General features: G+C 44.3%; 1 protein-coding gene across 13 annotated transcripts in view; it reads left to right on the top strand.

Moving 5' to 3' along the window:
* Window positions 1–21,321, top strand: part of MYOCD (myocardin) — a 477,029-nt gene that overhangs the window by 399,317 nt on the left and 56,391 nt on the right. The gene's annotated exons all lie outside the window — the stretch shown is intronic.

Raw genomic sequence — 21,321 nt, 5'->3', positions numbered from 1 at the left:
TAGGATTTGACTTCCAATTTTTAAGGCCTTTTTGCCTCTAACCACCTCTTTTACTCTATGGTTTAGCCATGATGGCATGTTTTTGGTCCTCTTACTGTTTTTTTTATTTTAATTTGGGGTACACATTTAATTTGAGCCTCTATTATGGTGTTTTTTTAAGTTTCCAAGCAGCTTGCAGGCATTTTGCTTTTGTGACTGTTCCTTTTAATTTCCATTTAACTAGCTGCTTCAGTTTTGTGTAGTTCCCCTTTTTGAAGTTAAATGCTACTGTCATTGGCTACTTTGGTATTACACACACACAAACACAAGGATGTTACATTTAATTACATTGTGGTCGCTATTACTGAGCAGTTCAGCTGTATTCACTTCTTGGACCAGATCCTATGCTCCAGTTAGGACAAAATCAGGAATTGCCTCTCCCCTTATGGGTTCCAGGGCTAGCTGCTCCAAGAAGCAGTCAATAATGTTGTCCAGAAGTTTCATCTCTGCATCCTGTCCTGAGGAGACATATTCCCAGTCAACAGGGGGATAGTTGAAATCCCCCATTATTATTGAGTTTTCTATTTTTGTAGCTTCTCTAATATCCCTCAGCATTTCACAATCTGACAAAGTGGGTATTCACCCACAAAAGCTCATGCTCCAATACGTCTGTTAGTCTATAAGGTGCCACAGGACTCTGCTGCTTTTACAGATCCAGACTAACACAGCCACCCCTCTGATACTTCACAATCATTGTCACCATTCTGGTCAGTAGTATCTTCCTACTGCTATAGTCTTATTATTCAAGCATGGAATTTCTGTCCACAGAGATTCTATGATAGAGTTTGAGTCATTTAAGATTTTTGCTATATTTGACTATGCTTTCTTTCATATTTAGTGCCACTCCCTTCTGAGCATGACCTACTCTGTCATTTTATTTTGTAAATATCTTTTGTATCCTAGCATTACTGTATCCCATTGATTATCATCATTCCACCAAGTTTCTGTGATGCCTATTATAGCAATATCCTCATTTAATACCAGGCACTCAAGTTCACCCACCTTAGTATTTAGACTTCTAGCATTTGTATACAAGCACTTATAAAATTTGTCACTGTTTAGTTGTCTGCCTTCATGTGATGTAATTCAATGGAATTCTTTTTCATTTTCTATTCAGCTCCTACCTGTGCTTTATCAACTTCTATCCTCTCCTCTTTACTAGGATATAGAGAATCCCAATTAATAAAACCTTCCCTTCATAATGTCTCTGTCCAATCCGTGGATTTCCCCCAGTCCTTAATTTAAAAACTCCTCTACAACCTTTTTAATTTTACATGCCAGCAATCTGGTTCCATTTTGGTTTAGGTGGAGCCCATCCTTCTTGTATAGACTCCTCCTTTCCCAAAAGGTTCCCCAATTAAGCCTAAAACCTTCCTCCCTGCACTATCGTCTCATCCACACATCAAGACCTTGCTGTTCTGCCTGTCTAACTGGCCCTGCACATGGAACTAGAAACATTTCAGAGAATGTTATCATGGAGGTCCTATATTTTAAATCTCTTACCTAGCAGCCTAAATTTGATCTCCAAGACCTCTCTTCTACCTTTCCGTATGTCATTGGTACCCGTATGCACCATGACCACTGGCTTCTCCCCAGCACTACATGAGTCTGTCTAGATATCTCGAGAGATCCTCAACCTTCACACCTGGCAGTCAATTAGCCATGCAGTTCTCCGGGTCATCACAAACCCCGCAAGATATATTTCTAATAATCAAATCCCCCATTACTTGTACCTATCTCTTCCTAATAACAGTGTCCCCTCCCAGTGCAAGAGGATACCATGACAGTATCTGGAAGGAGGGTCCCAACTATGGGATCATTTTCCTGCGCTCTAGTTTGATGATCTCCTCAACAGCACAGAGGCTGTCACACTGGGGGTGGGACCACTCTACTCTGTCCTGGAAAGTCCCATCTTTGTACCTCTACGTTTCACTTAGCTCCTCAAGTTCAGCCACGATGGTTTCCAGAGCTCATACTCAGTCTATGAGGGCCATGAGCTGCTTGCACCGAATGCACCCATATGCTACCTGCCAACAAGGCAGGTAGTTTTACATGCTGCATTCAGTGCAGTGAACTGGATAGCCCCCCTGCACTGCTGGACTTCTGCCTGCATTAATTTTATTCTTGCAGGTTTTATTTTGGGGGGTGGCATTATTGGCCTAAGTGTAGAGAATGTTGGATGTATCTGGCTTTCACTCTCCCACTCTAAACTCCCTTGCAAAAATCCCCTGTTTGCTAACTCCTCTGGTCACTTAGGAGCTGGCTTTTTAAATCCCCAGTGTGATGGTTCCCCCTGGGGTGTCTCCTGGAACTGGCGTACCACTAAGCCCTGTGCCTCACACTATACTGCTGTGACAAGCTGCAGACCCGCTCCAGGTCCTACACTTCCACCAGGATTCACACAGGTAGGGACTCACCCAGCTGTAGTTACATGCAGGCTCTTTGACCAACCATTGTATGAACCAACAATAGAGAGGCTACAGTCAAAATAACGGCCAGCTTCCCAGCCTAGGACCCCAGAGCTGTACTGTCCTGCCCTGGTCAAAACCCCGACCACTATGAATTTATTATCCAGTTGCCTCCCCATCAATGTGGAGAGAAAATGCAACCCCTACCCCTTAAGCTGAGATTCCTTAGCACTTCATTCCAAACTTACTGGTTTAGATTAAAACAAAGTACGCTTATTAACTAAAAAAGATAGATTTTAAGTGATTATAAGTGATAGCAAACAGATCAACGCAGATTATGTAGTAAATAAAAACACAAACCAAGTTTAACGTATTAGAAGGCTAGGATTTGAATTAACAGTCTCACCCTGATTGATGATACAAGCAGGCTGCAGATTCTCTAGATACAAGCTGCACTTGCTCTGTAGCTTAGGATCCCCAGGTCTTCATACACAGGCTAGAAATCACTTTAGCCTGGGTCCAGCACTTCCCCCAGTTCAGTCTTTGTTCCTCAGGTATTTCCAGGAGTCCTCTTGTGTGGGGAGTGAAGAACAATAGATGTCACTCCCTGCCTTACATAGTATTAGCATATGGTGGGAACCCTTTGTTTTAAACTTAGTTCCCAGACCAGTTTGTGGGAAAATACTAACATTCCAAGATGGAGTCCAGAGTCATGTGGCCTGGTCACATGCCCTTGCATACCTTGCTGAGTCATAGGACTGGAAGGGACCTTGAGAGATCATCTAGTCCAGTTTCTTGCACTCATGGCAGGACTAAGTATTATCTAGACCATCCCTGACAGGAGTTTGTCCAACCTGCTCTTAAAATTCTCCAATGATGCAGATTCCACAACCTCTCTAGGCAATTTATTCCAGTGCTTAACCACCCTGACAGTTAGGAAGTTTTTCCTGATGTCCAACCTAAACCTCCCTTGCTGCAATTTAAGCCCATTGCTTCTTGTCCTATTCTCAGAGGTTAAGAAGAACAATTTCTCCCTCCTCCTTGTAAACAATCTTTTCTGTACTTGAAAACTGTTATGTCCCCTCTCAGTCTTCTCTTTTCCAGACTAAACAAACTCAATTTTTTCAATGTTCCCTCATAGGTCATGCTTCCAAGACCTTTAATCATTTTTGTTGCTCTTCTCTGGACTTTCTCCAATTTGTGCACATCTTTCCTGAAATAAGGTGCCCAGAACTGGACACAATACTCCAGCTGAGGCCTAGTCACTGTAGAGTAGAGCAGAAGAATTATTTCTCATGTCTTGCTTACAACACTCCTGCTAATACCTAAAATGATGTTTGCTTTTTATGCAACAGTGTTACAATGTTGACTCATATTTAGATTATGATCCACTATGACCCCCAGATCCCTTTCCACAGTACTCCTTCCTAGGCAGTCATTTCCCATTTCGTATGCGAGCAATTGATTCTTCCTTCCTAATTGGAGTACTTTGCATTTGTCCTTAATGAATTTCATCCTATTTACTTCAGATCATTTCTCCAGTTTGTCCAGATCATTTTGAATTTTAATCCTATCATCTAAAAGCATTTGCAACCCCTCCCAACTTGGTATCATCTGCAAATTTTATAAGTGTACTCTCTATGTAATTATCTAAATCATTGATGAAGATATTGAACAGAACCAGATCCAGAACTGATCCCTGTGGGACCCCACTCGTTATCCCCTTCCAGCATGATTGATCACTGATAGTATGAACCACTGATAACTACTCTCTGGGAACAGTTTTGCAACCAGTTTTGCACTCACCTTATAGTACCTCCATCTAGGTTGCATTTCCCTAGTTTGTTATGAGAAGGTGACGCGAGACAGTATCAAAAGCTTTACTAAAGTAAAGATATACCACGACTACTGCTTCCCCACTATCCGCAAGGCTTGTTACCCTGTCAAAGAAAGCTATCAGGTTGGTTCGACTAGACTAGACCTTCAGTGATCTGGGTCAGCTGAAGAGTTGCTCTGTGCTCTTGGACAAGTGACTTCCCCTACCTAGTTACTCATCCGTCAAACTGGGGTAGTACTTCTCCCCTTCCCAGGGGGATGGGAGGTTAAAACCTAATGTACGATTACAAGAGCTCACATGCTTTGGTGACGGGTCCAAATAAATACCTAGATAGACTGTGTGTCTGTGACATTGCCTGGAATTATGGTGTTTTCTGGGTAAGAAAACTTGTACGGGGAATACTTTGCTCCTTTTTGCATAGAACTAGTCATTAATTTCACATTTGATTGTGTAAGGAAAACACTGTGCATGTAGACTGGCCCATGTGCTGAGGCTGCATTATTACTCAGAAAAAAAATCTAACTTTGGTTTTCTAAGAAGTGCTAGAATTTGGCAGGAAACCATCCTCCCATGTGGGGTTTTCACTAAATATTTACTTTTGAACGTAAGACACTGTTTGTATTCAGAACATGGAAAAGTACAAAGCAATGACATTTCAAGTAGCATCATGCTATGGAGGCTCCTTTGGAAGCACTGTTATTATTCGGCTCCATTTCAGACTTCGGGGAAGTTTCATTCTGGATACTACAAATTGTTGACAGAAGCTGAAGGTTAATGAAGAGGAGAGCTGAGCTGGTCTGGACCTCTCCACCCCTACACACACCCTGAGTCAATGAATCATACAAATATAGGGCTGGATGGGACCTTGAGAAGTCAAAGTCCAGTCCCCTGTGCAGGGGCAGGACAAAGTAAATCTAGACCACCCCTGACAGGTGTTTGTCCAACCTGTTCTTAAAAACCTCCAATGATGGGGTGTTGCGTCCACAGGACTGGTGCTGTGACCCCAGGTTTGAAACAGTCTCTTGGAGAAACCTCTTCAGTGCACCAGACTCCCCAGGGGTCTCACTCTTCCATCAGGGAAGGCCAAGGCTTCACCACCTCCTAGAGCAAACTGGAGCGGCTCCAGTTCTCATGCTTCACACCGTAAACTCTGGTCAGTGAGTCCAACTGAGATGGATTCCCTGATAAAGACTTGTACATGCTTCAGGGATTAATGCACCTCACCAAGTATTTGCAGTGACACTCAGAAGAGTTGGGTTTATTAGTCAGCTGGAACACAGCACTGGAAGTCCTTAGGTTAGCACAGAGAAATGAAGGTTAAAGCATAGCCCACATCCATTATGGTTAGCCCAGAGTCCAGCCCAGCTGTAGTGAACCCCATGATCAGGCTCTGTCACTCTCTCAGTCTGATCTCCTTGGTCAGTTCCCAGGTGAGAGCCTAGGCATGGGCCTGGAGCACCCGTGGAAAAAAATAGTGGAGCTGATCAGCTCCTCCACCTCCTTCCCAGCACCTCCTGCCTGCTGATGATCAGCTGTTCAGTGGCATGCAGGAGGCGCTGGGGGGAGAAGGGGAGGAGCAGCGGCAGAAAAAGGCAGGGTGGGAAGAGGCGGGGTGGGGGTGGAGCCTTGGAGAAAGGGATGGAGTGGAGTCAGGGCCTGGGGCAAAGCAGGGGTCGAGCACCCCTGAGGAAATTAGAAAGTCGGCGCCTCTGAGTGAGAGCCTCAACATCTTCCAGCCTCCAACTCTAAAACTCCCCACCTCACACCTCTCCAGTCCTTTGTTCTAGAGCTGGGGAGGGGCAGGTGGTTGCCCCACTTCTCTGCTGAGAGGTGGGGAAATCCACCTCCCTCTGGGTTGCTGGTTGCTAGGTGTCAATATCCTAGACTGGTTTTGTCATCGTCTTCTTGGATTCTCCATGAATATGGAGTTGGTGTTGGCCAGTCATTTCTAATGACCCATTCAGGGTCAGAAAGCCAGGTGACATTCCAACCTATGTCTCTTAGCCTGTCCTGTCTTTTAGCCTTTTTCTCCACACTGAGTAACCATGCACAGTGTAGGGGAAATTGAAGCACACACACACTTCATAAACATATTACAGAAAATTCCCACTTCATCACTTGGGGATTCCACAACTTCCTCTGGAAGCTTATTTCAGAGCTTAACTACCCTCATAGTTAGAAAGGGTTTCCTAATATCTAACCTAAATCCCCCTTGCTGCAGACTAAGTCCATTTCTTCTTCTCCTGACTTCAGTGGACATGGAGAACAGTTGGCCACCTTCCTCTTTGTAATAGCCCTTAACATATTTGAAGACTTATCTGATCCCCCTTCAGTCTTCTTTTCTCAAAATTAAACATGCTCAGGTTTTTTTAACCTTTCATAAGCCAGGCTTTGTAAACCTTTTATCATGTTTGTTGCTCTCCTCTGGACTCCCTCTAATTTGTCCACATCTTCCCTAAAGTGTGGCACCCAGAACTGGACACAGTACTCCAGCTGAGGCCTCACCAGTGCCAAGTAGAGCAGGACAATTGCCTCCCATGTCTTACACACAACACTCCTGTTAATACACCCCAGAATGATCTTAGCCTTTGTGACAACTGCATCACATTGTTGGGTCATATTCAATTTGTGATCCACAATTACCCTCAGGTCCTTTTCAGCAGTACTATCGCCTTGCCAGTTATTCCCCATTTTGTAGGTGTGCATTTGATTTGTCCTTCCTAAGTGAAGTATTTTTCACTTCTCTTTATTGAATTTCATGTTGTTGGAAAATTGGAGAGTTGGTCTGAGTTCAAGATCATTATGAATTTAAATCCTGTCCTCCAAAGTGCTTGCAAACCCCTCTCCGCGTTTGGTGTCATCTGCAAATTTTATAAGCAGACTTTCCGTGCCTTATCCAACTCATTAATGAAAATATTGATAAAGTACTGGTAGAAAAACAGTACTGAAGATAAACAGTCAAATGAGAAGGAGTCCCGTTTAAGTATATCACATGAAGGCAGACAATGAAAAGTTGACAAATTTTATAAGTGCTTGTGTACAAATACTAGAAGGCTAAATACTAAGAAGTGTGAACTTGAGTGCCTGGTATTAAATTATGATATTGATATAATAGGCATCACAGAAACTTGATAGAACAATGATAATCAACAGGACATGGTAATACTGGGATATAAAATACATAAATAAGAATGATAGACTAAGCCATGATGGTGAGGGAGTCTGAAAGAAAGCATACAGTCAAATATAGAAAAACCTTAAATGACTCAAACTGTACCATAGAATCTCTATGGATAGAAATTCCATGACTGACTAGTAAGAGGATAGTAGCAGGAATATATTATCCATCACCTGACTACGATGATGATGATAGTTACTGTGCAATGCTCCGGGTATTAAAGAGGTTACAAAAATAGAAAACTCAATATTAATGGAGGATTTCAACTATCCCCATAGTAACTTGGTATTTGTCACCTTAGGATGAGATGCAGAAATAAAGTTGCTAGTCACCATTAATCACCTCTCCTTGGAACAACTAGTCATGCAACCCACAGGAGATGAGGCAATTCTTGATTTAGTCCTAAATGGAGCACAGCATCTGGTCCAAGAAGTGAATAACTCAGTAATAGTGACCATAATATAATTAAATGTAATATCCTGTGGGACATGGGGGTGTGACCAAGTTCTGGGGATAGACCACATTGAAAATGCCACGCTTAGGGTAGATTTCAAGAATCAGGGCAGACAATTCCCCAAAACTGGTGGTTTATTCTATAATTAGATTCACCATACCAGAATCAAAGGGGCTTCTGCAGCACCACGCGGTTTAACCAGAAGCCAAACACATTCCAGCCCTTGGCTCCCATACAGAAAAACAGGTTTAATATAGTGAGAGGTTATGGAAAACCCAATTTACCCATATGTGATGTTCCACTAATCCTAAAGGATCAGACACTTACCCTCAGGTCAATATGTATCTCAGATCTTACCCAAATATCATGCTGTCAGCCAATCCTTCGTAAACTAACAAAGAAAAGAAAAGAAGAGTTATTGAATGGTTAAAGAATCATATACATACAAGTGATTTTCAGTGTTCATAGACCACAATCATAACAGTGATGGACTAGACTGCTAGTTTACATAAGTCTCTCTTGTAACTTCCAAAAGCTTGGAAGGTCCTCAGCAATGTTCCCTCTAATTTTTTCCATCCATGTGCAGAATAAATTTTGTTATGTGCACCAAAGTAATGTGCGGGTGTGCGCCACCAATAGAAACAAAAAACCTAGATATAACGTATGCTTCTAAAAAGTTACCATAGGGATAATTACTCCAGCCAGGACAGATTAGGCATTTTAGAACTCACTACTCAAAGAATTAAATTTAAGTGTAAGAGAGAAATAAAAATTATGAAAGGCATAGAACAGTCCAGAAATTAAAATAACACACTTTGAAAGAATAAAATTACAGGAAGTACCAAGAAGTAACAACAATAATACAATTATGTATTGGGAGGTGAGCGTGAGTGACTGTATGTGTGGAGGAGAGACGCAGAGACTGTGTGTGTGTGTGTGTGTGTGTGTGTGTGTGTGTGTGTGTGTGTGTGTGTGTGTGTGAGAGAGAGAGAGCGCGAGCTAGCTAGCTGCTGGGGAAGTTTCTGAGGGACGCCGTGCGCTGTCCCTTTAAGGCACTCACTCACCATCTGGAAGGCTCGTTCAGAATCCCTGTCCCCCCTCCCCTGCTCTTTGGAGATGGGGACAGAGGCAAGGGGAGGGGGACACCCTGACATCAGCACCATCTCCCACCTGCTCTGCACACCCAGCAGGAGAGTCCCAGGAGCAGCTGCAGGAGCAATGTGGCTGCAAAGCAGCGGCACGAGGGGCACCTGAACACACGCTGCCGGATGTGTGCGGTTCTGCTAGTCAAGTGCATGGCACTTGAATCCCTCCTGGGCGGCAGCCTGACCACGCAGATTAGAGGGAACACAGGTCCTCAGGCCATAGTTCAAAATACTCCTGTTAGTTGTAAATCCACAGTCCAGAGAATTGGAGCAGGAATGAGGCAAAATGGAGATGTCTCAGTTGTAGGGTGACCATATTTTCCAAAGGGGAAACGGGACACTGCGCAACAAGAGCAAATGGGACAAATGCCCACTTTTGCCAAAAAAGTTGGACAGCCAGGACAGGGCTTAAAACAGGGAATGTTCCAGTCAAAGTGGGATGTATGGTCACCCGACTCACGTGTCTTTTATATCCTCTGCCATGTGCATGGAAAGTTACTGTCCCAAACAAAGCCCATAGCCCCTGTGTATGGAAAGTTACTGACAAAGATGGAGTCCAAGGTCACATGTCCACATCAGATGCCCCTACATGGTTTGCTGAATCACGGGTGGTGGTCACTGGCTCCTTGCTATCTGCGGCATCCCCAGCAAAGGCCTACTGGATGGGATGAGATTCTTCAGTGGCCCACTGTGTGATTGGAGTGTCCTTAATAGGCCATCAATACATAGCTGGCTAGCCCTGATGTAAATCTATCTGGGGGTGTCACTGAGGGATACAACACATGTTTGAAATACAAATGCATAGCCAATATTCAGAACTTCAGATACAAAGATGATACAAACATATAAACAGGATAATCATATCTAGCCATTCAGAATTTTTTCTATTGATACCTTATATGACACACTTTGTACAAGATTTATGGTAATAGTGCTATAAATGATCACCTTTCTTATACACAGCATCACACCCCCAACACAAAATTGATGCAGAAAGGGGTATCCAAGACACTGCTGGATACATCCTAGAAAATTTCCATTCTTGGCAATGCATCATTACAGCTTCCAATCCAATATTAGAAGTATTAGTGTGTAACAGAAATGGCTCATCATAATCCTGTCTGACTAAAACAAGCTCTCTCTTTGTAAGGTTCATCACGGGAGTAACAATGTTACTGCATACCTTTACAAACCTATTGCAGTATTTGGCTATTCAATTAAAAGGATTTCTTCAGCTTTTGTAATACAGTCACTAAATTTTTCATGTGACCTTGGCAGGAGTTCATGAAAGTTATCCATACAAGGTCTGGCAAATGTTTGTAACCCATTTAACATCAACTCAATGTAGATATTAGTGTTCTCCATAGTGTAGGTGTCTTGGCATTTAGCCATGAAAGCAATGAGATGGCTAAATGGACAGGGAACAAAGGGTAGGAATTAATGGTAAATTCTCAGAATGGAGAGGGGTAACTAGTGGTGTTCCCCAAGGGTCAGTCCTAGGACCAATCCTATTCAATTTATTCATAAATGAGCTGGAGAAAGGGGTAAACAGTGAGGTGGCAAAGTTTGCAGATGATACTAAACTACTCAAGATAGTTAAGACCAAAGCAGATTGTGAAGAACTTCAAAAAGATCTCACAAAACTAAGTGATTGGGCAACAAAATGGCAAATGAAATTTAATGTGGATAAATGTAAAGTAATGCACATTGGAAAAAATAACCCCAGCTATACATACAACATGATGGGGGCTAATTTAGCTACAACGAGTCAGGAAAAAGATCTTGGAGTTATCGTGGATAGTTCTCTGAAGATGTCCACGCAGTGTGCAGAGGCGGTCAAAAAAGCAAACAGGATGTTAGGAATCATTAAAAAGGGGATAGAGAATAAGACTGAGAATATATTATTGCCCTTATATAAATCCATGGTACGCCCACATCTCGAATACTGTGTACAGATGTGGTCTCCTCACCTCAAAAAAGATATTCTAGCACTAGAAAAGGTTCAGAAAAGAGCAACTAAAATGATTAGGGGTTTAGAGAGGGTCCCATATGAGGAAAGATTAAAGAGGCTAGGACTCTTCTCTTTTCCAAACTGAAGACTAAGGGGGGACATGATAGAGGTATATAAAATCATGAGTGATGTTGAGAAAGTGGATAAGGAAAAGTTATTTACTTATTCCCATAATACAAGAACTAGGGGTCACCAAATGAAATTAATAGGCAGCAGGTTTAAAACAAATAAAAGGAAGTTCTTCTTCACGCAGCGCACAGTCAACTTGTGGAACTCCTTACCTGAGGAGGTTGTGAAGGCTAGGACTATAACAATGTTTAAAAGGGGACTGGATAAATTCATGGTGGCTAAGTCCATAAATGGCTATTAGCCAGGATGGGTAAGAATGGTGTCCCTAGCCTCTGTTCGTCAGAGGATGGAGATGGATGGCAGGAGAGAGATCACTTGATCGTTGCCTTTTAGGTTCACTCCCTCAGGGGCACCTGGCATTGGCCACTGTCGGTAGACAGATACTGGGCTAGATGGACCTTTGGTCTGACCCGGTACGGCCTTTCTTATGTTCTTATGTGCCTCAGTTTCCCTTTTCATACAGCAGTTCAAGTTTGTAAAGGCTTTTCTGCTGTGATAAGTTCTAAGATTGCTTACAGGTATCAGCTGCAAATTATCACTACCATAAGGCTTTTTAACAAGTAGGGTATTCTTATTCAGTGAAACAGCATAATCATAAGGGTTTTTAACACAGAGTGTGTTCTCACGTACCATTCATAAGAACATAAGAATGGCCATACTGGGTCAGACCAAAGGTCTATCTAGCCCAGTATCCTTTCTTCTGTCAGTGACCAATGCCAGGTGCCCCAGAGGGAATGAACAGAGCGGGAAGTCATCAAGTGATCCATCCCCTGTCACCCATTCCCAGCTTCTGGCAAACAGAGCCTAGGGACACCATCCCTGCCCATCCTGCCTAATAGCCATTGATAAACCTAATCTCCATGAATTTATCTAGTTATTTTTTTAACCCTTTTATAGTCTTGGCCTTCCTAACATCCTCTGGCAAAGAGTTCCACAGGTTGACTGTGCGTTGTGTGAAGAAATACCCGCTTTTTTTCTTTTAAACCTGCTGCCTCTTAATATCATTTGGTGACCCCTAGGTTTTGTGTTATGAGAAGGAGTAAATAACACTTCCTTATTTACTTTCTCCACACCAGTCATGATTTTATAGACCTCTATCATAACCCCCCTTAGTCATCTCTTTTCCAAGCTGAAAAGTCCCAATCTTATTAATCTCTCCTCATATAGAAGCTGTTCCATACGCCTAATAATTTTGTTGCCCTTTTCTGAACCTTTTCTAATTCCAATATGTCTTTTTTGAGATGGGGCGACCACATCCGCATGCAGTATTCAAGATGTGGGCTTACCACCAACGGCTTTTCCCAAAGGTTATATACATTGTAAATTTTTTACATAATTTAACATCAACATCAAATTTCTCCCAATTTTTATCATTGACATTAACACCAAATCTATCACAAGTGGGCATTTACAAGTATCTTTGTCATACCACACCTTTTGCTTTGACAGTTTGTCTCTGAGGACACTTTGTTCAATACCCTTTTTGAACTTTTGTATCTAGTTAGTCATTAGATTCTCCTTCACTTCAGTGTTTTCCTTAGCATAGGCTTTTAGCTCAGTTGTATCTTGCGGGGGGTTGGTATTTCAGGGTTTGGTGAGGTAATAATGTAGGGGAATTTTGCCTTCCTAGGGTTAATTTGTCTTTCTCACCTTCAAGAACAATTCTTACGCCACCTCCCTTTCCTGGAGGGTTGAAATCTGAGCTTTTTTGTTTAAAAGAATCTACTTGCTGATTAAGTGTCCTTTCCAAGCAGCTCAATTTGCATAGACACAGGCACTACTCTGTTTGTTGGTTTTCAAATTATTAGCCACTACCAATTCAAACCCACTGGTCTTAAAGAGACACAGTCAATTTTCACTAACATGTCAGAACAAAAGTGCTCTTGACTTTCCACTACCAATTTCTGCTTCCACATGAAATCAGATGTGCATGAGCCACTGAGCAACTACGGGACATATTCAAAGGATCCTGGGATGGCTGCTTTGCTTCAAAAGCACAGTAATCTAGCCTCCCCTCTGAACCTGAAATATAGGCTGCATATCTGGATGGACAGATGTTGAGGCATTGGTTTTCACTACAGAGCTCATGAGGGGAATTCCCACAACTGAACCATTGTTTTTAGGTGACAAATCTGAGGAACTGTCCCAGATTGAAGTATCAATAGAGGAGGTTTTGGAACAAATCAATAAATTAAGCCAGGACTAGATGGTATTCACCCAAGAGTTCTGAAGGAACTCATATATAAAATTATACTACGACTAGCTGTGGTATGTAACCTATCAGACTCTGTACCAGATGAGTGGGGATAGCTAATGCAATGCCAATTTTTTTAAAGGGCTCCAGAGGCGATCCTGGCAGTTACAGGCCAGTAAGCATAACTTCAGTAACAGGCAAATTGGTTGAAACTGTAGTAAGGAACAGAATTATCAGACACATAGATAGAACGATTTGTTGGGATGAGTCAACATGGTTTTTGTAGAGGGAAATCATGCCTCAATCTCTTAGACTTCTTTGAGGAGGTCAGCAAGCATGTGGACATGGGTGATACAGTCCAAGTACACAGATATAGTGTACTTGGACTTTCAGAAAGCCTTTGACAAGGTCCCTCACCAAAGATTCTTAAGCAAAGTAAGAAGTCATGGGATAAGAGGAAGGTGTGACATTCCCCTCTGGTGTTATCTGGACCGGTGATCTGCTAGGTCACTCCAATCCTCGACTCTGGGAGCCAGCCTTACCCTGCTCTGCTGTGAGAACCCCCATTCCTGGGTTGTTCCCGCACAGCCTCTAGCATGTAAGCTGCTCCTTGGATTGTGCAACCGAATGACACTAGCCAATATCTCCGGTCCCAGACATAACCCTAGGAACCTTTGACTTGCAGTGTCCAGTTATGCCCACTGGACACTGCAAGCTTATATGAGTTCATCAATTTAACAAAGAAATTGATATGTACCAGGCTTGTTATCCCAAGGGTGTCTCTGACATGCTTCAAACCAAACGCACTGCTTTAGGTAGAATAAACAAACAGATTTGTTAACTATAAAGATAGATTTTAAGTGATTATAAGTCAAAGCACAACAAGTCAGATTTGGTCAAATGAAATAAAAGCAAAATGCATTCTAATCTGATCTTAACACTTTCAGTGCCCTTACAAACTTAGATGCTTCTCACCACAGGCTGGCTGGTTTCCCTTCAGCCAGCCTCTCCCCTTTGATCAGTGCTTCAATCGCTTGGCAGTGGTGTCCGTAGATGGAGGTAGAAGAAAGAGAGAGCATAGCAAACATCTCTCCTTTTTATCATGTTCTTTCTTCCCCCCCCCCCCACCGAGTCAAGTGAGCATTACCTCATCGTAGTCCCAAACTGGCCAAGGGAAGGGGTGTAACTCACTCAAGAGTCCAACAGATCCTTTCTTGCTGCCTATGCCAGTCTCCTTTGTTCCTGTGAGGCTGGGCTGGGTTTGTCCCATACGTGCCCTCATGAGATGTGAACTGCTCCTCTGTTCCTGGAGAGTTTTGCCAGGGCTTCTTTGAAGCCATGAGGACACATTTTCAGCCTCATAACTATATACATGAAATTACAAATTACTATAACAACAATGCGCAGTGCATTATGAGCCTTCCGAAGACATGACAAACTTTGCACTGGATACCACACAATCATATTATAAGGATGAACATGGGGGTTCAGGGTTCCCCCGAGATACAGAGTGTCACAGAAGATCGTCTCATGGAGCAGTTACTGGTTGAAAGATAGGAAACAAAAGGTAGGAATAAATGGCCAGTTTTCAGAATGGAGAGAAGTAGTGGAGTCCCCTAAGGATCTGTACTGGGGGACCTGTGCTGTTCATCATATTCATAAATTATCTGGAAAAGGGGGTAAACAGTGAGGTGGCAAAGTTTTTAGATAATACTAAAGTACTCAAGATACTTAAGTCCAAAGCAGATTGTGAAGAGCTACAAAGGGATCTCACAGAACTGGATGACTGGGCAAAAAAAATGGCAGATGAAATTCAGAGTTGAAAAGGCAGAATAATGCACATTGGAAAATGCAATCCTAATGATACATACAAAAGGAAGGGATTTAAATTAGCTGTTACCAATCAAGAAAGATCTTGGAGTTACTGTGGACAGTTTTCTGAAAACATCTGATCAATATTCAGCAGCAGTCAAAAAAAAAACCAAGAGAATGTTAGGAACCATTAGGAAAGAGGTAGATAATAAGACAGTAAATATCCTAAAACCACTATATAAATTTATGGTACACCTGCACCTTGAATACTGTGTGCAGTTCTGGTCACCCCATATCAAAAAGATATATTAGAATTAGAAAAGGTATGGGGCGGAATCATTAGGGGTACGAAAGAGCTTCCATGTGAAAAGAGATTAAAAAGACTGGGACTGTTCAGCTTAGAAAAGGGATGACTGGGGGGGTGTAACAGGCGGGTCCGGGGCTCAACCCTCTGAGGGGAGGAGGGGAGCCACACCGGCCCGCTGGTCTCACAGGGGTGCTCTGTCCTGTCCCTTTAAGGCGAGGTAAATGAAGACAGAGTCAGTTGGGGCTCAGTCCTTTTGCTGTCAGGCTGAGCTATAAGCAGTACTAACCGTCTGGCAAAGGCCCAGGCCCTCTGGATCAGGGGCTGGGCGACAAACAGTATAAAGGCAGGCCTCTTGTGGCAGGCTGCCAGTAGCAAACAGTACAGGGGCTCAGGCCTCTTGTAGCAGGCCGAGCCAGTAGCAAACAGTACAAGGGCTCAGGCCTCTTGTGGCAGGCTGAGCCAGTAGCAAACAGTACAGGGGCTCAGGCCTCTTGTGGCAGGCTGAGCCAGAAGCAAACAGTATAAGGGCTCAGGCCTCTTGTGGCAGGCTGAGCCAGTAGGTAGAGGGGGACGGCTGCCACCCGTGAGTGGGGTGGCAGGGGGGACACAGGCCCACCCACTCCACTGTGTCCCGGCCCGGGGCCCTAGGCAGCGGTCGTCACCGCTGACGGTCAGTGGGGATCCTGACCGCAACACACTGACATGGGTTCAGTCTGGTCAGCAGCCTGACTGAGGTCAGCTGCCCCCGGGCCACTTCCACTATCCCCCTCTTGCCCTACCTGGTCCACGGCGTCTGGCCCCGGGAAGTCCCACTGCATGGGCTCGTCCCCGCCCGGGCTGGGAGGTAGGTCTGGTAGGCTCGTAGGAAAGTCCGGCCAAACCGGGGGCTCCTCAGGGTAACAGCACGACAGCTGGGGCGCTCCCCCGGGCTCCTCGTCGTAGGTGGCGCGGGGGAGCTCCGGCTGGTCTTCCCAGGAGCGAGGTAGGGTGCTCTCCGTCCAGTTCAGGCAGTCGCTCGGGGCTACTGTGGTTCCTTCGGTAGGAGCTCCCTCAGGCAGGTCTGCTCTCTCCGGTGGCTGAGACCTGACTGAGCTGGGAAGCCCGGCTTTTATTCTTCCGGGTCGCCGCCTGACCCTCTGAGGGGCGGGCTCACCGTGCTGTAGCCCCGCCCCTTCCTGTGTCCGGGGCTCAACCCTCTGAGGGGAGGAGGGGAGCCACACCGGCCCGCTACAGGGGGATATAATTGCAGTTTATAAAATCATGAATAGTGTGGAGAAAGTGAATAAATGTTATTTATCCCTTTCCATAACATGAGAACCAGGGGTCATCCAATGAAACTAACAGGCAGCAGGTTTAAAACAAAGAAAAGGCAGTACTTCTTCACAAAATGCACAGTCAACCTGTAGAACTTGTTGCCAGGGGATGTTGTGAAGGCCAAAAGTATAACTGGGTTCAAAACAAATTAGAGAAATTCATGGAGGACAGGTCCATCAATGGCCATTAGCCAAAATGATCAGGGATGCAACCCCATGCTCTGGATGTCCCTTAGCCTCCGACTGCCAGATGCTGGGACTGGATGACAAAGAATGGATTATTCAATAATTGCTTTCTCTTCATTCCCTCTGAAGCACCTGATCCTGGCCACTGTTGGAAGACAGGATACTGGTCTAGGTGGATCATTGGTCTGATCCAGTATAGCCATTCATATGTTCTTATGTTTTTATACTGAATAGTACCAGACCCAGAACTGACCCCTGCTAGATATGCCCTCCCAGTTTGACAGCGAACCATTGATAAATACTTTTTGTGTAGTCTTTCAATTAGTTGTGCACCCACCTTATAGTAATTTCATCTAGACCACATTTCCCTAGTTTTCTTATGAGAATGTCATGTGGGACTGTTCCTAAAGCCTTACTAAAATCAAGATATCCCATCTACTGCTCCTCCCCATTCCCCACCCCATCCACTAGGCCATTAAACTGTCAAACAAGGAAATTAGGTTGGTCTGGCATAATTTGTTCTTGAAAAAAACATGCTGGCTTTTACTTATCACCCTATTATCCTCTAGGTGCTTACAGATTGATTGTTGAATCATTTGTTCCAGGATCTTTCCAGGTATTGAAGTTAGGTTGACTGGTCTATAATTCTCCATGTCCTCTTTCTTGCCCTTTTTAAAGATCGGTCCTATGTTTGGCCTTCTCCAGTCCTCTGGGACTTCACCCATCCTCCATGAGTTCTCAAAGATGATTGCTTCAGATACTTCCTTAAGTAGCCTAGGGTGAGTTTCATCAGGCCCAGCCAACTTGAATACCTTCAGCTTATATAAATATTCTTTAACCTGTTCTTTCCCTGTTTTGGCTTGTGTTCCTTCCCCCTTGTTGTTAATATTAGGTTTGTTGGTATCTGGTCCCCATTAACCTTTTTAGTGAAAACCGAAGCAAAACGGGCATTAAACACCTCAGCCTTCTTGATATCAGTTGTTAGCTTTCCTTCTTGCTAAGTAGAGGACCTACATTTTCCTTTCTCTTGCTCCTATTATATTTAAAGAACCTCTTCTTATTGCCCTTATGTCTCTGGCTAGATGTAAATCATTGTGTATCTTAGCACTGAAACAAGTTACCTAGGAAGGTGGTGGAATCTCCTTCCTTAGAGGTTTTTAAGGTCAGGCTTGACAAAGCCCTGGCTGGGATGATTTAGTTGGGGATTGATACTACTTTGAGCAGGGGGCTGGACTAGATGACCTCCTGAGGTCCCTTCCAACCCTGATATTCTATGATTCTATTATTAGCCTTTCTGCTTTGTCCCTACACACTTGTACTATTCTTTTGTACTCCTTCTTAGCAATTATCCGTGTTTCCATTTTCTGTAGGATTCCTTTCTGATAATCTGACCATTAAAGACCTCCTGAAGGAGCCATATTGGCCTCTTCTTTCCTGCTCATCAGGATAGTTTGTAGTTGTGTCTTTAATATTGTCTCCTTGAACAACTGCCAGCTCTCCTGAACTCCTATTTTCCTTAGATGTTCTGCCCAGGGGACCTTATCGATCATTACTTTGAGTCTGCTAAAGTCTTGGGGTGCTCAGGCTGGGGGTTCTGTTCTGGCTAGAGTCCTATGAAAATAGTGGATTTTTTTTTTTAGAAAATTCACAGCAGTATCCCAGGTAACGTATCAAATGTCACAGAATATGCACAGAATGCAGTTGGGGAAAGGTCACTGCTACAATCCTTTGCATAAAACTAGTCTCTGAGTCCCCCCAAACTAATCCTCTAACATGATGCTGCCACATGTGACAAGCTGCACTGAGCAGGAGACCTGCACACACGGATGCCTGCTTCCACCTCCCCGCTGAGGCCACAGCTGCTCATGGTCTGAATGGCAGCAGCAGAGCTTGCTACTGTGCCTCTTTCTTCCCCACAGACACAACTTAAAATGGCAGACAGAAGGAATGCAACAAGATCACATGACCCTGGTCTCCTCATTTTGTTTTGCTTTTGTAAAAGTATTGGCTACTGCTCTGAAACCTGGAAAAATTGTGGTATTGGGCTAATTTCACAATTTCCATGCAGTTCATGAAATTGTGATTTTCACAAGGCCTTGTCTATGGGCTCATCTCTAGTCAAGAGATGAGTATGCCATTATATTATGTCCATGGAAACACACGTATCCCTGCTAAAATCTCTAACTCGGTGCTTAATTTGTGTCAGGGCTTGCCAGGGCTGAGCACCCGCACCCCTTGGCTTGGCAGTTCATAGCCCAGCACCTCTGGGCTTGCTGCATCAGTGATGAACGTAAAAAAAAAAAATTTAGCTTGAGCCCTAGCCTCTTTCATTACAAATTAAGCACTGCTCTAGCTACTGAATTTCTCCTAATGGAGAAAAATGTTGAAGAATCAGTATTCTGGCCTCAATGCAATGAAATAGAAAGGAGAGCAATCCACACTGTTTCCTTTTAATTACATTTCTTTGAAAAACTGCATGATAAATAATCAAAAGAGAGGATGTCAAATCTATTACTATAGCCAGTGTGACTGCAGTAGTAAGAGAATACACACTCTACCATGCAGTGCCACACAGACACAGTATACTATAACATAGGATCTACTATAAGGAGTCTGGAGGAGCCTCTCTCAGCATATTGTAACTATCAACAGGGAGTTGGCACATCTGCTTTCATTGTCACAGAGAAGCCAAGGTCTGCGGTGTTCAGTGGCTGGTTCCCATCTGCCAGAGCTTTTGTTCCAAGAAGAATTGATACTAGCGATTGACATTTTATCTAATTAGTCACTTCTTACATGTACGGAGTTAACCTCTCCTAACTGCGTTATCTAGAGCCCCCCCTGCAAACAGAGCCACATGGCACCCAGGGCAAAACATCATGGAAAAAGAAATCATGCAGCTAAAGCCCCATGAGGGTGAGTGTGGCAAGGGTTGCATTCACCTCTAAGGGAGGGGTTAGCAGCAGCACAGTGCCACATGGAGCTTCAGGGTTTCTGAGGTGCTTCCACCATCAATCTAAGGCCAAACCCCAGATCGCAAGTATGACCAGCTGTGTGAGTTGAGCTTGCAATCCCCTGGGATAGTCCTGGGGCCATTCCAGTGCCATGAAATCTTGAGGTGATTCAGGCAAAAGGTCATCTCTGTGAACACTGAAATAGCCAAGCGCCATCAGCCTACACAGCTCCAATGCCACTGCAACAAGAAATTCCAGCCACCCCAGAATGGCCCGTGCTGGGCAGCAGGGCAGGTGATGCCCTAGGACCAGCCCCAGCTCCCTCCCAGCCAGATGGACACACTGTGTTAGATCTAGGCTTGGGGTTGGAGACCTGCATTTTAGGTTGGTTGACAGAGCACAGCTACAGCTCGGCTGTCCCCTTTGGCCCATGTTGGGCTGAGCACTTGGCTGGCATCAACTGGACCAAGACTGGCTCAGCAGCAGCTTCCACCCAGGTTTCAGTAACACATAATAGATGTTTTGATGCTACTGGCCTTGTGTTAGACAACATGAACTGAAGGACAGGCTCCATCTCCCATGTGTACAGCAGGTGAGACCAAAGTCCTCCACCCTGCTGACTCCCACCCCTGCTCACTCACACGGGGTCAAGGACTCAAACCTCCACAGTTCTCAGTCGCCACATGCCCAACGTATAGCAATCCTGTGCTGCTTCATGGCCACCATATGGTGCCCATCATGAGGGCACTGACACAGGTGCCAAAATAATGACTTCTAGGCAGGCCAGAGGGCTGTCTGCACCCTCCATGCCAACAAAACCTAGCCCCCTCATAATCCTCCTCTCCATCTGCTCCTGCCCCCAGTAGCAATATGGGGCTCTCACATATCCCAGCAGCAGCACAGCAGCCAGAAAGAACCCATGTTATTTAGGTCCCACGTTTCCTGGGGAGGTTCGGTGTGGCTGAAAGCTCTCACATCGCTCCAGGAATTGCTGTGCACTTTGGTTTCATCCTGGGTTTTTTGGTTTCCCTGGAGCAGCATGTCCCAAACTATTGAACACTGAGCCACCTTTGGAAAATGAAACCAATCACACCCCATGCAAGGCCTCCATGGGTGCTTAAAAGTCTCCCCTTCTTAATGGATGCTGCCTTTGTGTCCCCCGGCCAGTCCTTGACACGCCTCCAGCATGCCCTGCGCTATGGGAAGCACGAGGACAGACCCTTTCAGACATGCTGTGATGGGCAGTGAAATAGCCAGCAATGGTGACATTACAAAGTCCTGTATAATGAGCCAACCCATCTTACTGAATGGGGCAGCTCAGAGTGTTTCAGGTTCTCTGCAGCCTTGAGCATCTTTT

This window comes from Mauremys mutica, chromosome 12 (genome assembly GCF_020497125.1).
Source record: "Mauremys mutica isolate MM-2020 ecotype Southern chromosome 12, ASM2049712v1, whole genome shotgun sequence".
Classification (NCBI taxonomy): Eukaryota; Metazoa; Chordata; order Testudines; family Geoemydidae; genus Mauremys; species Mauremys mutica.
Note: the sequence above shows the minus strand (reverse complement) of the source record. Positions and strands in the feature narration are given on the sequence as shown.